The sequence below is a fragment of the Schistocerca piceifrons genome, unplaced genomic scaffold (genome assembly GCF_021461385.2).
Source record: "Schistocerca piceifrons isolate TAMUIC-IGC-003096 unplaced genomic scaffold, iqSchPice1.1 HiC_scaffold_2171, whole genome shotgun sequence".
Classification (NCBI taxonomy): domain Eukaryota; kingdom Metazoa; phylum Arthropoda; class Insecta; order Orthoptera; family Acrididae; genus Schistocerca; species Schistocerca piceifrons.
This window is the reverse complement of record NW_025728088.1, coordinates 2,785,113-2,801,751: the sequence shown is the minus strand read 5'-3', so window position 1 is coordinate 2,801,751 and position 16,639 is coordinate 2,785,113. Positions and strand designations below refer to the sequence as shown.

Here is a 16,639-nt window from a genome sequence, read left to right as displayed (position 1 = left end):
TCCCTGTATTTTACCCCTGCCACCTTCAGAATTTGAAAGGGAGTATTCCAGTCAACATTGTCAAAAGCTTTCTCTAAGTCTACAAATGATAGAAACGTAGGTTTGCCTTTCCTTAATCTAAGATAAGTCGTATAGTGAGTATTGCCTCACGTGTTCCAAAATTTCTACGGTATCGAAACTGATCTTCCCCAAGGTCGGCTTCTACAAGTTTTTCCATTCGTCTGTAAAAAATTCGCGTTATTATTTTGCAGCCGTGACTTATTAAACTGATAGTTCGGTAATTTTCACATCTGTCAACACCCGCTTTCTTTGGGTTTGGAATTATTATATTCTTCTTGAAGCCTGAGGGTATTTCGCCTGTCTCATACATCTTGCTCACCAGATGGTAGAGTTTTGTCAGGACTGGCTCTCCCAAGGCTGTCAGTAGTTCCAATGGAATGTTGTCTACTCCCGGGGCCTTGTTTCGACACAGGTCTTTCAGCGGTCTGTCAAACTCTTCACGCAGTATCATATCTCCTATTTCATCTTCATCTACACTCTCTTCCACTTCTATAATACTGTCATCAAGTACATCGCCTTTGTATAGACCCTCTATATACTCCTTCCACCTTTCTGCTTTCCCTTCTTTGCTTAGAACTGGATTTCCATCTGAGCTCTTGATATTCATGCAAGTGGTTCTCTTTTCTCCAAAGATATCTTTAATTTTCCTGTAGGCAGTATCTATCTTACCCCTAGTGATATGCGGCTCTACATCCTTACATTTGTCCTCTAGCCACCCCTGGTTAGCCGTTTTGCACTTTCTGTCGTTCTCATTTTTTAGACGCAGGAGAACCGCAACGGAAATGACCGCGGAGAAGCCCTATATTGAAATATTGAACATGTGACTGTCATTAGTGGCCGTGCGGTTCTAGGCGCTTCAGTCCGGAACCGTGAGACCGCTACGGTCGCAGGTTCGAATCCTGCCTCGGACACGGATGTGTGTGATGCCCTTAGGTTAGTTAGGTTTAAGTAGTTCTACGTTCTAGGGGACTTATGACCTCAGAAGTTGAGTCCCATAGTGCTCAGAGCCATTTGAACCATTTGAACTGTCATTAATAAACACTGAACCACCTACCTTTTCGCAAGACTGAATTTGAAAAAAAAAAAAAAAAAAAGATCCACTTCCTGATGATTCCATTCACACAAACCTGTCACTCTTTCACTCATTTCAACACCATACATCTGCAACTATCCCACGAGACATGCACCAACGAACGGCGTCGCTGTGCACTACTTATTCACTTAGATCAGTCCACTTTACAGCAATCCCTGCCACAAACACACACACCGAAAAACAGCAAACAAGACAGCGGTGTCGATGTCGGCGCTAGGAATACAGTGGCTCAGTAGTTGCCTCTCATAGGTTATGTCAAAGCATCATCGCATTGGCTACGGGAAACTGACGTGCCGCCAACCCATGAGCAGTAGACTGAAAACGCCGTTACTGCCAATGGCCCTGGTCCAGTGATCGTCGAAATTTTTTTGCTCAAGGGCCAACACTAAGAACACGATGGTGGCACCTCTTGCCGCAGAGTTCCACGACTTTTTATTAACTGCCAAACCACGTAAATGGTGTATTGTGAACCTCCAATAGACCAGCTATAGTAAAGAAGCGAGAGGTTTACCACTCACTTTCTAGCACTTATCGTTAAAGTCGATACTACTCGGACCACTACGTGTAGAATGTTCTCTGTTTCAGATTGTCGCCACCCATAAAGGGTAACATTGTAATCGCCCGACGAAATGTTGCTGCGCTGTCTTTGTAAACAGATGGTTAACAACAGAAAATAGACTAATACTTAAATGTTGGAAGTGAAACATGGAAGATAAATAGTTTGGACAACAATAGAATACTAGTTGTTGTTGTTGTTGTGGTCTTCAGTCCTGAGACTGGTTTGATGCAGCTCTCCATGCTACTCTATCCTGTGCAAGCCTCTTCATCTCCCAGTACCTACTGCAGCCAACATCCTTCTGAATCTGCTTAGCGTATTCATCTCTTGGTCACCCTCTACGATTTTTACCCTCCACACTTCCGTCCAATACTAAATTTGTGATCCACTGATGCCTCAGAATGTGTCCTACCAATCGATCCCTTGTTCTAGTCAAGTTGTGCCACAAACTTCTCTTCTCCCCAATCCTATTCAACACTTCCTCATTAGTTATGTGATCTACACATCTAATCTTCAGCATTCTTCTGTAGCACCACATTTCGAAAGCTTCTATTCTCTTCTTGTCCCAACTATTTACCGTCCATGTTTCACTTCCATACATGGCTACACTTCATACAAATACTTTCAGAAATTACTTCCTGACACTTAAATCTATACTCGACGTTAACAAATTTCTCTTCTTCAGAAACACTTTCCATGCCATTGCCAGTCTACATTTTATATCCTCTCTACTTCGACCATCATCAGTTATTTTGCTCCCCAAATAGCAAAACTCCTTTACTACTTTAAGTGTCTCATTTCCTAATCTAATACCCTCAGCATCACCCGACTTAATTCGACTACATTCCATTAGCCTCATTTTGCTTTTGTTGATGTTCATCTTATATCCTCCCTTCAAGACACCATCCATTCCGTACAACTGCTCTTCCAAGTCCTTTGCTGTCTCTGACAGAATTACAACGTCATCGGCGAACCTCAAAGTTTTTATTTCTTCTCCATGGATTTTAATACCTACTCTGAACTTTTCTTTTGTTTCCTTTACTGCTTGCTCAATATACAGATTGAATAACATCGGGGAGAGGCTACAACCCTGTCTTACTCCCTTCCCAACCACTGCTTCCCTTTCATGTCCCTCGACTCTTATAACTGCCATCTGGTTTCTGTACAAATTGTAAATAGCCTTTCGCTCCCTGTATTTTACCCCTGCCATCTTTAGAATTTGAAAGAGAGTATTCCAGTCAACATTGTCAAAAGCTTTCTCTAAGTCTACAAATGCTAGAAACGTAGGTTTGCCTTTCCTTAATCTTTCTTCCAAGATAAGTCGTAAGGTCAGTATTGCCTCACGTGTTCCAGTATTTGTACGGAATCCAAACTGATCTTCCCCGAGGTCGGCTTCTACAAGTTTTTCCATTCGTCTGTAAAGAATTCGTGTTAGTACTTTGCAGCTGTGGCTTATTAAACTGATTGTTCGGTAATTTTCACATCTGTCAACACCTGCTTTCTTTGGGATTGGAATTATTATATTCTTCTTGAAGTCTGAGGGTATTTCGCCTGTTTCATACATCTTGCTCACCAGATGGTAGAGTTTTGTCAGGACTGGCTCTCCCAAGGCCGTCAGTAGTTCCAATGGAATGTTGTCTACTCCGGGGGCCTTGTTTCGACTCAGGTCTTTCAGTGCTCTGTCAAACTCTTCACGCCTTATCGTATCTCCCATTTCATCTTCATCTACATCCTCTTCCATTTCCATAATATTGTCATCAAGTGCATCGCCCTTGTATAGACCTTCTATATACCCCTTCCACCTTCCTGCTTTCCCTTCTTTGCTTCGAACTGGGTTTCCATCTGAGATCTTGATGTTCATACAAGTGGTTCTCTTATCTCCAAAGCTGTCTTTAATTTTCCTGTAGGCAGTATCTATCTTACCCCTAGTGAGATAAGTCTCTACATCCTTACATTTGTCCTCTAGCCATCCCTGCTTAGCCATTTTGCACTTCCTGTCGATCTCATTTTTGAGACGTTTGTATTCCTTTTTACCTGCTTCATTTACTGCATTTTTATATTTTCTCCTTTCATCAATTAAATTCAATATTTCTTCTGTTACCCAAGGATTTCTACTAGCCCTCGTCTTTTTACCTACTTGATCCTCTCCTGCCTTCACTACTTCATCCCTCAAAGCTACCCATTCTTCTTCTACTGTATTTCTTTCCCCCATTCCTGTCAATTGTTCCCTTATGCTCTCCCTGAAACTCTGTACAACCTCTGGTTCTTTCAGTTTATCCAGGTCCGATCTCCTTAAATTCCCACCTTTTTTGCAGTTTCTTCAGTTTTAATCTACAGTTCATAACCAATAGATTGTGGTCAGAGTCCACATCTGCCCCTGGAAATGTTTTACAATTTAAAACCTGGTTCCTAAATCTCTGTCTTACCATTATATAATCTATCTGATACCTTTTAGTATCTCCAGGGTTCTTCCATGTATACAACCTTCTATCATGATTGCTACCCCAAGTGTTAGCTATGGTTAAGTTGTGCTCTGTGCAAAATTCTATCAGGCGGTTTCCTCTTTCATTTCTTATCCCCAATCCATATTCACCTACTACGTTTCCTTCTCTCCCTTTTCCTACACTCGAATTCCAGTCACCCATGACTATTAAATTTTCGTCTCCCTTCACTATCTGAATAATTTCTTTTATTTCATCACACATTTCTTCAATTTCTTCGTCATCTGCAGAGCTAGTTGGCATATAAACTTGTAGCACTGTAGTAGGTGTGGGCTTCGTGTCTATCTTGGCTACAATAATGCGTTCACTATGCTGTTTGTAGTAGCTTACCCGCATTCCTATTTTCTTTTATTCATTATTAAACCTACTCCCGCATTACCCCTATTTGACTTTGTATTTATAATCCTGTATTCGCCTGACCAAAAGTCTTGTTCCTCCTGCCACCGAACTTATCTAATTCCCACTATATCTAACTTTAACCTATCCATTTCCCTTTTTAAATTTTCTAACCTACCTGCCCGATTAAGGGATCTGACATTCCACGCTCCGATCCGTAGAACGCCAGTTTTATTTCTCCTGATAACGACGTCCTCCTGAGTAGTCCCTGCCCGGAGATCCGAATGGGGGGACTATTTTACCTCCGGAATATTTTACCCAAGAGGACGCCATCATCATTTAGTCATACAGTAGAGCTGCATGCCCTCGGGAAAAATTACGGCTGTAGTTTCCCCTTGCTTTCAACCGTTCACAGTACCAGCACAGCAGGGCCGTTTTGGTTAATGTTACAAGGCCAGATCAGTCAATCATCCAGACTGTTGCCCCTGCAACTACTGAAAAGGCTGCTGCCCCTCTTCAGGAACCACACGTTTGTCTGGCCTCTCAACAGATACCCCTCCGTTGTGGTTGCACCTACGGTACGGCTATCTGTATCGCTGAGGCACGCAAGCCTCCCCACCAACGGCAAGGTCCATGGTTCATGGGGGGGAGAGAATAGAAGCTTTCGAAATGTGGTGCTACAGAAAAATGCTGAAGATTAGATGGGTAGATCACGTAACTAATGAGGAGGTATTGAATAGAATAGGGGAGAAGAGGAGTTTGGGCAAAACTTGACAAGAAGAAGGGACCGGTTGGTAGGGCATATTCTGAGGCATAAAAAAAAATCGTAGAGGGAGACGAAGAGATAGATACACTAAGCAGATTCAGAAGGATGTAGGTTGCAGTAAGTACTGGGAGATGAAGAAGCTTGCACTGGATAGAGTAGCATGGAGAGCTGCATCAAACCAGTCTCAGGACTGAAGACCACGACAACAACAACTAGTATAAAGCCTTGAATAATCTACTCAGGTCAAACTTCAACATCACAGAAAAAAACTGAGAAGCAATTCTGTTATTCGATTGTGTAAGCAAACACGTTACCTTTCTTTTACAGCCAATCAGCTTCTAAAGAAAGAAACAAAGCACGAGACCAATAAAATTTTTGCATTCGTAGCGCAGTACAGTGTATGTAGTCGAATATTACATTCACTCGCGTTGATTTCCTGAATCCTTCGTAACAACACAATCTTTGAAAATAATACCTTAAGCAGTTCATCTTCAAAAAATTGAGAATTACTACAAGTTTTAAACGTCGTGTAATCTTAGTCGTCATGTAACACTTCATTTTCATCGTATGTAGACTCGTCAAGGGCTCTCTAAATCATTTTTTCCAAACGTTTCTTCTCTTCACAACACATTCTGAACACACAGTCGTACTAAATCCGCGAAACAGATAACTCTATAACGTCACCTAGTGCCTACGAAGCAACAAAGGTTTCAAAAACGACGAATGGTTAAACTGATACCGCTACGATGTCTGCAGATCTCACAGATCATTCCAGGAGCAAAAAAAGAATGTTAGAAACGACTGAAAATCATCGGAAGTGGCGCGACGTGATATTGCATCCGCCGCGTACTGCCATTTCCTCCTAACGACGAAGTATTACGTCAGCCGCGTGCCAGGTGTTGTTTACAGTTTTGCAGTTACTGCCTCGACAGCAACATCCGCACGTCGTGACAAATGTTAAATGCAGATGTTCACCGAGGAACAGCATCTCGGAACCAAAAACCGAGCATTACTAGGCGGAAAGTAAACACGTTGCCCTCGTTTTTCTAATAACTTCTCGAAACGTACTTTCCTTGGCACAAAAAACTTGTCGTCTAGCTGCATATACTGTACGAGCACAGTGTCGTAGTAACACGATAGTTAGTGAATTCGAAGCAAAAACTGTAGAAAAAGAAAGCACAGCACTTACCACGCCCAGCTTACGAGTGCAACACACACAAACAGCGCGGTGCGTTCCACGAGTCCGCACTCGCACACGACCTGCCGCTCAGAGCATTCTTCCACTAGGCTGGATGTCTTACGCCATTCCTGCACTGCGCATGCGCGAACAAGCTGGTAACTTTTTATAACAGTAGCACGCGGTCGACTTCGTCGCGCAACTCTTTCGTCCGTCCCATAACTAACTCGTCAAAAGTTACACTCGTGTCGAATGTTGAGAACACAGACCACTTTAAAACGACGTGTACTTGTCGACTGCACCGTAAAAAGCAATAGCAGCGAGTGTGGTTTCAGGGAACATTCGCCCACCGCGCACGCTGTCTCCCACAGGCCGAAGCAACGACGGAGCAACACAGGCGAACTTCCCCGACAGAAGGATGGGCCCGTCCTAATTCGAGTGTGGCGCCATTACTTTTTGTGACTTTCAGGCAGAGCGCTGAATAAAATGACCAGTCATATCTACATCCATACTCCGCAAGCCACCTGACGGTGTGTGGCGGAGGGTACCTTGAGTACCTCTATCGGTTCTCCCCTCTATTCCAGTCTCGTATTGTTCGTGGAAAGAAGGATTGTCGGTATGCCTCTGTGTGGGCTCTAATCTCTCTGATTTTTTCCTCACGGTCTATTCGCGAGATATACGTAGGAGGGAGCAATATACTGCTTGGCTCTTCGGTGAAGGTATGTTCTCGAAACTACAACAAAAGCCCGTACCGAGCTACTGAGCGTCTCTCCTGCAGAGTCTTCAACTGGAGTTTACCTATCATCTCCGTAACGCTTTCGCGATTACTAAATGATCCTGTAACGAAGCGCGCTGCTCTCCGTTGGATCTTCTCTATCTCTTCTATCAACCCTATCTGGTACGGATCCCACACTGCTGAGCAGTATTCAAGCAGTGGGCGAACAAGCGTACTCTAACCTACTTCCTTTGTTTTCGGATTGCATTTCCGTAGGATTCTTCCAATGAATCTCAGTCTGGCATCTGCTTTACCGACGATCAACTTTATATGATCATTCCATTTTAAATCACTCCTAATGCCTACTCCCAGATAATTTATGGAATTAAATGCTTCCAGTTGCTGACCTGCTATTTTGTAGCTAAATGATAAGGGATCTATCTTTCTATGTATTCGCAGCACATTACACTTGTCTGCATTGAGATTCAAGTGCCATTCCCTGCACCGTGCGGCAATTCGCTGCAGATCCTCCTGCATTTCAGTACAATTTTACATTGTTACAACCTCTAGATACACCACAGCATCATCCGCAAAAAGCCTCAGTGAACTTCCGATGTCATCCACAAGGTCATTTATGTATATTGTGAATAGCAACGGTCCTACGACACTCCCCTGCGGCACACCTGAAATCACTCTTACTTCGGAAGACTTCTCTCCATTGAGAATGAGAGGCTGCTGTTTACAGGCTAAAATATTCATTTTACGTTATCAAAACTTATATGATAAAAATACATATTGAAATATATCTTATTGTTCTGATTTACAGCGGGCAAAGCGGGATTTCCTTCTTACTTGTGTTCACAAAAAGCAAGGCATATTCCACATGTTTTCACAAAAAGTATCCCCAAACTCAAACTCTGCATACAGCCACTATACGTAATCACTTAGAAGATTCAAACACTCGATTCAATTTCGCTGGACGCCATTGTAATATTAGTAATTTTAGCCTCACAAACATTAATATACGCCCATTAGTAAACGCCTGATGGCCTAAAGTTGTCGAACAACTGTCAAGTAAAAGAAATGTACCATTGCACAGCAGCGACAGAATCTATCATTCTTTATCTTTGACGTTCTTGCGCGGTGCCTGTAAATCTCTATCTACATGTATCGATTAACGATATTAAAAAAGAATTCTGTTGTTTCAAGACAAATGAGGCGTTGGGCGCCTCACCTTTTACTGTTTGTATTCCATGAGAGGCGGACGCGGACTTGCTGCGTTCCGCAACGGTATTTTATATTTTATGTGAAAATATTGAGTGAATATGCTGTTATTTTTTCCAATCAGAAAACATGTAGTTTCTTGTAACTGATTACGAACAGACAACAGCAAGAGGACATTTTGACTTATGTATAATGTATTTAACCACAATGGTCATCTATTGTAATTTAATATGAAAAGGTACGTAGCATTAAAAAAAACTTGTGTTAAAGATACGTGTGCTTATTTTAGTAGATTAACCTTGATGATTTCCATCTCCTCATTTACTTGACTGTTAATTATTTTGTGTTAGTTCATCACCAGAAATTACGATCACGCTGATGGGCCGAACGCAACATCAGGCAGAAGGAACATTATCGTTTTCCTATTATTTCTGAACCAACTTTTTTGTGTAGTGTTGCATTTCTTTTAAAGTCTATAAATGTTCTGGTCCCTTACTGTTGATCCGGGTATGACTACATCGCGACTATAAAAATGCATAGAAATGATAATGTTTCTTCCGAACGATCTCAAATATATCAATATGCAGCTCTTATTCAGGTATAGATTTAAGTGTCAGGAAGTCGTTTCTGAAAGTATTTGTATGGAGTGTAGCCATCCATGTATGGAAGTGAAACGCGGACGATAAATAGTTTGGACAAGAAGAGAATAGAAGCTTTCGAAATGTGGTGCTACAGAAGAATGCTGAATATTAGGTGGGTAGATCACATAACTAATGAGGAGGTATTGAATAGAATTGGAGAGAAGAGAAATTTGTGGCACAACTTGACAAGAAGAAGGGATCGGTTTCTGGGGCATATTCTGAGGCATCAAGGGATCACCAATTTAGTACTGGAGGACAGCGTGGAGGGTAAAAATCGTAGAGGGATATAAAATTAATAAAATAAAATAAAATATTAATTATTTTATCTGTATGATGGTGGACGTTTAATTATTCGGTATCAGACGCTTGACAATGGCTTTTTGGTAAAGGCAATGTTACTCGTAGTTGACCGTGAAATAAAACTGAAATAATCGGACTTCGTAATTAAATCGTTTCCAAAGACTGCTGCGGTAGGTGCGGACTCATAATCTAAATCTCAATATTACAATAATTTGCCAGCCATGCCAAAACGTCGTACAGAGGTGATTGTCTACTAAACAAAAAAAATTACACAGTTAGTTAAATCAGATATATTCAATGAATAAGCCTACAGTTCATAATCCTACTTACTTTTATAAATATAAATTCTTTTCAGAATCGAGTGCCTAGTATGGTTGCAACTCGCAGTAATTTTCTATAACATGAAATATGGCGGTGTGCCAGACAATAAACTGAAATACGTGCTTCTCGCACCACTTCAACCAGAGCTCTCTTTTCTTAAACAAACATACGAGTAGCATAATTGTGCTTTTGTTTTATCAGCGACACAGCGCTGCAGTTGTGTGCCATAGGCTTTATTTATTTGTCACTGATTATTTATTTAATTAATATCTCGCGTTTCCGAGGAAACTCACGCTCAGCATGCAAATGTGCCTTTATATTGCCCCCTGAATTGCGAGGCGAAAGGACACACCTGCAGGCGAGCAATTCACCTAAAGGCACAAGAAAATCTAAGTTATCTACAATTATTTACGTGACATACATTATACACATTATACACATTATATACAACTTTGAATGACGCGGGTGCGCCGTAAAAGTTCTTATGTTGGCAGATAAAGTGCGCGCATGCGCAGAAGCGTCTGTGTGACTGCCGTTATGTCGTACAGTCAGATCACGCGGCACAGTATTGCAGTTCATATTGTTTGTGTGCGCGCGTTTCTCAGTCGTTGCACAAAGAAAATATTCAACCAAGATTACATATGAAGACTACATTCTATGACAGGTAACTTAGTTTTAAATTTACAATATTCGTTATAACACAATACAACTTAGATTGTTGAATGTTCTTAGTTACATAGTATTGTTTTGAAATACTTCAAAGAAAAATGTCCGTATTTTTCAGGTGCGTTGACCTATACACATCGTGTCGTTATTACAGTTCATATTCATCTGCTGCACAATAAATTTTACAGGTTAGTATCGTCGTGGTAAAGTGTTTTGATCAGAGTAACATCGTTGTATAACAACGTGATTAATACATAAGCGTGTCCATTTCCTATTTCCATTATAGTCGTTGTGATGCAGTTCGTTGTGAGTATAAGCATTGCTTATTACAGATCAGACGTGACCCGTCGAGTAATTGGTCCACGTGCAGTTCGTTTTTTACATTCTGTGGAAGCTTGGTTGCAGAACCTCGGACGGCACATAGCTGGCGTCGATCCTTGGACAGTCCAGGTAAGAGTGTCCGTCACATTTCGAGAACATTTCATTCCCTGAAGTTCCAACCAAAATTCTTCCACCCGTCGTGTTGTTTTCTAGACAGGCACTTTGTGTCCATTTAATCCAGTTAACATCTTGAAGTTGGGTACTGTAGTAATGTCACTAGACAATGCACGAATTATGCACTTCACAATTTCAGTTTTTTGCTGAATATAGCTCACCTAAATGTTCGTAGTTATTAATCAAGGAAATCGTTTATCGCGTTTACATAGGTACGATGCATAATGAATGGCATTAACCGTTTCCTTCACATAGGTTTCTGCGTAGTTGCAGAGTTAGTAATGTTCGTTAATGTCCGTGAACAGAGGTTCACTATGCAATGTCTTTTTGGCACTCGTTTTGTTCAAATTTTTACATGATACATCAGTTAAAAAAATAAGTAATTATACATACACACGTCACATATTTTCTTAGTATAAACATAATACAGTTGCACATAACATGTTTACATCATCATTACATCGCTATAGGTTATTACATTGTGTCACATTTGATTACATGAATTGCAGATATTTACATCCTCTTTAGCGGTTTTGCTGGGATATTATCGATGTTTTTTGTGATGTCATCTGAAATTAAGATAGGTTAGACACAACATTCATTACATCAGTAGGCAAGACCAGGCGTTTTCACTACTCAATAAATATTCAAAATAGTAAGAGAGAGAAAATGTTCGATTCCTCGCGTTTTGTGCGTGTGTGTAGAGTGTCTGTGTGGCCTTGACTACTGATAGATGCTTTTCGTGTTGAGAGATGTGCGTCTAATCTATTTCTCAAAGTAAAAGATCGCTTCACAGATGACGTCTGTCAGTTCGTCAGGTGTCATACCAAGTCAGTGGTACCTACAATAACAAATGTTCCGTGAAAAATTAAGATGTGATTCACTGCTACGTAATCATAAATTTTACTTTAATATTCAGTCTTCTCGGTGGAGCCGCGGCGTTGAAAGAAAAGTTCTTCTGTCTTCAACTGCGACTCTGGAACGCTGGAATGAAAATTTCTATACTACTTATTATCTGTGTTGTAGCAACAGAGTTTTTTGAGTTGCTTAGCAATATTTTGATGGGTATGACTTTGACATTATTCGGCATGAAATGCTCTAAGATCTCGGTGTGCGTATAGCCCAATAATTTTGTTAGTTCTACGATGTTGTAACAGATACGCACCAGGGTGCGGTATGTTAACAATTATATAAGGTCCTTCATATAGCAGACGCCACTTAGCGTTGCGTCGTTTGAGTGCAACAGATTTATGATGAGTACGAAGTAGTACAAGCATTCCTACCTCGAATTTTTGTTTTCTTTTTATTATGTTTCTGTGATGTTTGTTTCGTATCTGTGCGTGATGTGTCAGCGTAGTCAATACTTCTTTTATTTTCTGTTCAGGTGTGATTTCCTTGTCTGACAACTTAGGTAATGGTTCTATCCACTGATCGTTCTGTTTGCAATTGAACATGATCTCGTTAGGTGTGTAATTTGTATCGTAAATATTTAAGTTATTGTGTACGTCTTCGAAAAGACTTAGGTAGGACACCCAATTAGTATGTTTTGATGAAATATAGGTCCTCATGAATCGATTTAATTCTCGGAAAAGTCTCTCAGTCGCGTTACATTGTGGACTAAACCTCGAAATAAATATACTTTTAATGTTATTGTCCTTCAAGAAATTTCTCCATTTGTACCCAGAGTAGTATGCTGCATTATCTGATAGAATTGCTTTAGGTTTTCCCACGTGCGTCAGGTAATCACTTGAGAATCTTCGTATTATAGCACTTGCAGTGGCGGATTTTAAAGCATAAAGTTTAACATGTTTAGAAAATATATCGTAAAAAGCTAAGATATATTTGACGCCTCCAGAGCTTGCTGGATGCGGTCCACTGATGTCAGTACACAGAATTTCCAGGGGTTTACTAGGTAAAATAGAATGTAAATCTGTTTTTGTGGATAAATTCTGAGGTTTTGATTTTTGACATATGACACATGTTTTCAGTTCCCTGTAAATTTTTCTTCTCATATTGCTAAAATAACAGTATGTACTGAGCTTCGCTAAACACTTTTTTGTCCCATAATGTCCCCAAACTAAGTGTGTGTGCCAAATTAAATTACGTTCAGACTCTTTGGGAATGCATACACACCAGTTAGTAGCATTTGGATGTCGGCGGTAAAATAGCACATCATTGTGTAACTTGTAATACTTAGTCAAAGGATGATTGTGTTTTTCTAACAGTAATGTTATTATTTTATACCAGTGAGGATCAGATTTTTGTAATTCAGCCATGTTTCTGCACATATCAATATAATATTGGTGATACTGCTTGTCTTGCATTAAGAGAATCCTGTAGTCATTTATATTTTCTAAGTCACTGTTGGTATCATTCATACCTTGTGGAAGTCTAGACAAAGTGTCTGCAATGGTGTTGTCCTTACCTCTTATGTACTTAATTTCAAAAGAGTAGTTCTGAAGTGTAACTGCCCATCGTGATAGTCTAGGATGTACAAGTTTACAAGTTAACAAAAATGTCAGGGCCTGGTGATCGGTGTAAATTACTGTATGTTTTCCAAATAAATAATAATTGAATTTCTTGAATGCCCATACTATGGAAAGTGTTTCTAACTCAGTAGTGGAGTATGTACGCTCACATTCAGTTAGAGTGCGACTCGCAAACCCAATAATTCTTATCTGTTCCTCCTCTTTATTCTTTACAACTTGAAATAAGCAACAGCCCAAGCCAGTACGTGAAGCGTCACAAGTCATACAAAAATCTAAATTGAAATCTGGATGGCTCAATATGTTAGCATTCACTAAAGCATGTTTAATTGTATTAAAGTCATTCTGGCACTGTTCCGACCAGATCCAAACTTGATTCTTTCTGAGTAGATTTAGCAGATGTTTACTGTTCAAAAGTGGTTGTGGCAAAAAACGTCTGAAAAATGAACATAGCCCAAGGAATGATTTTAACTGCTTTTTAGTTCGAGGGCTAGGAAAGTTTCTGATAGCATCTAATTTACTGGGATCCGGACGTATGCCCTGTGAATTAATGATATGTCCTAAATACTTTATCTCACTGCAACCAAACTTTGATTTTCTAAGATTGGCTGTGACTCCAGCTTGTGCAAATTTTTCTAAAATTCTTTGAAGTGTGTCAACGTGTTCATTCCAGGATTGTGTAGCTATCAGTATATCATCTACATAGTGTGTGACTGTCTCAACTAAATCGTCGCCAAGCACGGTATCCAGGGCTGTAATGAATACCCCAGAGCTGACATTCAGTCCGAAGGGTAGAACACAAAACTGATAGGTTCGCCCCCCGAACATAAATGCAGTATATTTCCGAGAATCAGGAGTGATACCCACCTGCCAAAACGAATTAGCGAGATCTATTGTGGAAAAATATTTTGCATCTAGAAATTTCTGTAATTGCTCTTCTAAATTTTCAGGTTTTGTGTGAACCGGTAAAATTATTTCATTAATAGCTCGTGCGTCTAACACTAACCTAATGCTTCCATTTGATTTTTTGACAACAAGTAGAGGACTACAGTAAGGTGAGGTGGATGGTTCAATGACCTTCCAGTCTAACATTTGTTTTAATTCTTGCCACACAGCAGGTCGTTGAGATAACGGTACGTTATATGTCTTATGGTAGAAGATCTTGTGAGGCTTAACTTCAATCTTGTACACATACGTGTTGATAACACCTAATCGTTTGGTAAAAACTTGTAAATATTTGGATAACACTTCCTGTAGTTTTATACGTTCATGTACACTGAGAGTTGTAGCTTCACTTATCTTATGATCAAGCAATGTTTTCAAGTCCATTAGCCCTGCGTCAGATGAGTGTGTTTGCATGTCTTGAATGTCTTTGTCAAGTACTAACTGAACCTTGTACCCAGTACAGTGTTTGTCATGCTTTAGAGTTCTCCTGTCCAAATCAATAATAATTACCCTGCTTTTATCATTTAAAATACATTTTACCTTTGGAGAAGTCTATAATGCAGTCCTTCTTGCTCATAATATCTATTCCTAATACGCAATTAGTCACAAGGTTTTGTACAACCAGGAATGGCCATTGTACGGTTCCATTACCTATTTTAACGTTTACAAAAACTTGCTTCGTAACCCTACATGACTTATTACCTAGTGCAGTAGTTATTTTACAGTTTTGGGCAGGAAACTCAGGCACAGGTTCCAATTCACACATCTTTTTATAAAAATTAAAAGATAAAACGCTCACAGCTGCACCTGTATCTAGGATAATAGTAGTTGGAATCCCACCTACTACACCAGTAGTGGATGCTAAAACAATTTCATTTGTGTTTAAACGACATTGTGTACTGTCTTGTAAAAGTTCATCTGATATATTGTTATTGTGGTTGTATCTTATAAAACATGTAGTTTTTGTTTAGAATTACTCGGCATATCATTATTCTGTTGTTCAAGTGTGGTGTCAAATAACTGATTAACATTGAAGCCGCCCCCCAAGGATTCTTCAGCCACGACCTGGGGCAAAGTAGTGACTGTTTCTAGTTTGTTGGATTAGCATTTGTACTAGGTACTGACACAGATTGAGGTTGTGCATCAGGTGTCATTTCTATTATATTCACATTCGGATATTGCCTATTATGATCTCCAAACCTTTGCGGTTGTTGTTGCTGTTGCGCATTATAACTTACCTGTCGGTCGTAAGGTATGCTCCAATTTTGACCTGGTGGCCGCTGTGGTAAAGCAGAGTTTGAATGAAAGTACTGATCGTTACGAGTCCAACCTTGATGCTGTCTTGGCTCGTAGTTATTATTATTTCTATTTCTGTTTGTGTTTTTGTTATTACCTTTGTATCCGTTGTTACCGTTGTAGTTATTACCGCGGTGCCTTTTGTATGGATTGCCGCATGAAATGTTATTACTGTTGTAACTATTGTTTGTATTGGAATACGCGTGTTGATTTTGATTTCCGTACTGAGACGGCATGTGAGTTTGCTGTTTTTGTTGTACCGCGTATCCAACTGTGGGCGCGCCAGAATTGTGTTGGCAAGCCTGCATGTTTTGCATACCACTAGTGTAAACATTGTGGCTGCTGTTTTGCCGCGCGAAGCGCTGATCTTCAAGTAACATGTCAACCGAATCTAAAGCTGTTAAAAAATAATCTGAATCATCATCCGGGATATGTAGGAGTTTTTCTTTAATGTTGAAAGGCAATTTGGCCTTCAGCGCACGGAGTATATCTCGCGTTGCGACTGGTTCGTCTAAAAAGTGTCCCATGTTCAAGTATTTTTCAAAATATCTGCGTAAGTTACCATTTTTACTGTTAAAAGTTTCAGGTTCTAAAATTTGTCTTCTGAGTCGCTCCTGAACGGATTGCGACCAGAATTTGTTCAGAAAAGCACGCTCAAACTCACTGTACGTGGTACATACGTCAGCTTGACTGTATGCCCAGACAGCTGCATCGCCTTGGATGTAACCGACAATATATGAAATCTTTTTCCGGTCACTCCAAGTGCGTGGAAATGCGTTACTAAAAGATTTGAGAAAAATCACCGGATGAATGGTTCGTTTTTCTGGGATAAAAATCTGAAATTGCCTGTGTTTCATTAAGCTTTCGTCTTCCTTTGCATTATGATATGGATTTGTCCCACTGTAATTACTGCTATGTCCAGCTGGCGAGTAATTACGATAATGTTGCTGTGGTTTACCATGATAATAGCTTGTGTTTGTGTTTGCACATCGTGGTATGTGTTGTAGTTGTGGTGTGTTTTGTTCTTGTGTGTTTGTCGTGTGCGGTATGTGTGTGTCATA

At 40.1% G+C, this 16,639-nt stretch overlaps 1 protein-coding gene across 1 annotated transcript in view; it reads right to left on the bottom strand.

Moving 5' to 3' along the window:
* Positions 1 to 6,593, bottom strand: part of LOC124742183 — a 103,516-nt gene extending 96,923 nt beyond the window's left edge. Inside the window, exon 1 of the mRNA XM_047248764.1 lies at positions 6,502 to 6,593. The gene's annotated coding sequence lies outside the window, so the exon portion shown is untranslated. The remainder of the gene's footprint in view (positions 1 to 6,501) is intronic.
* Positions 6,594 to 16,639: the final 10,046 nt, after the last annotated feature.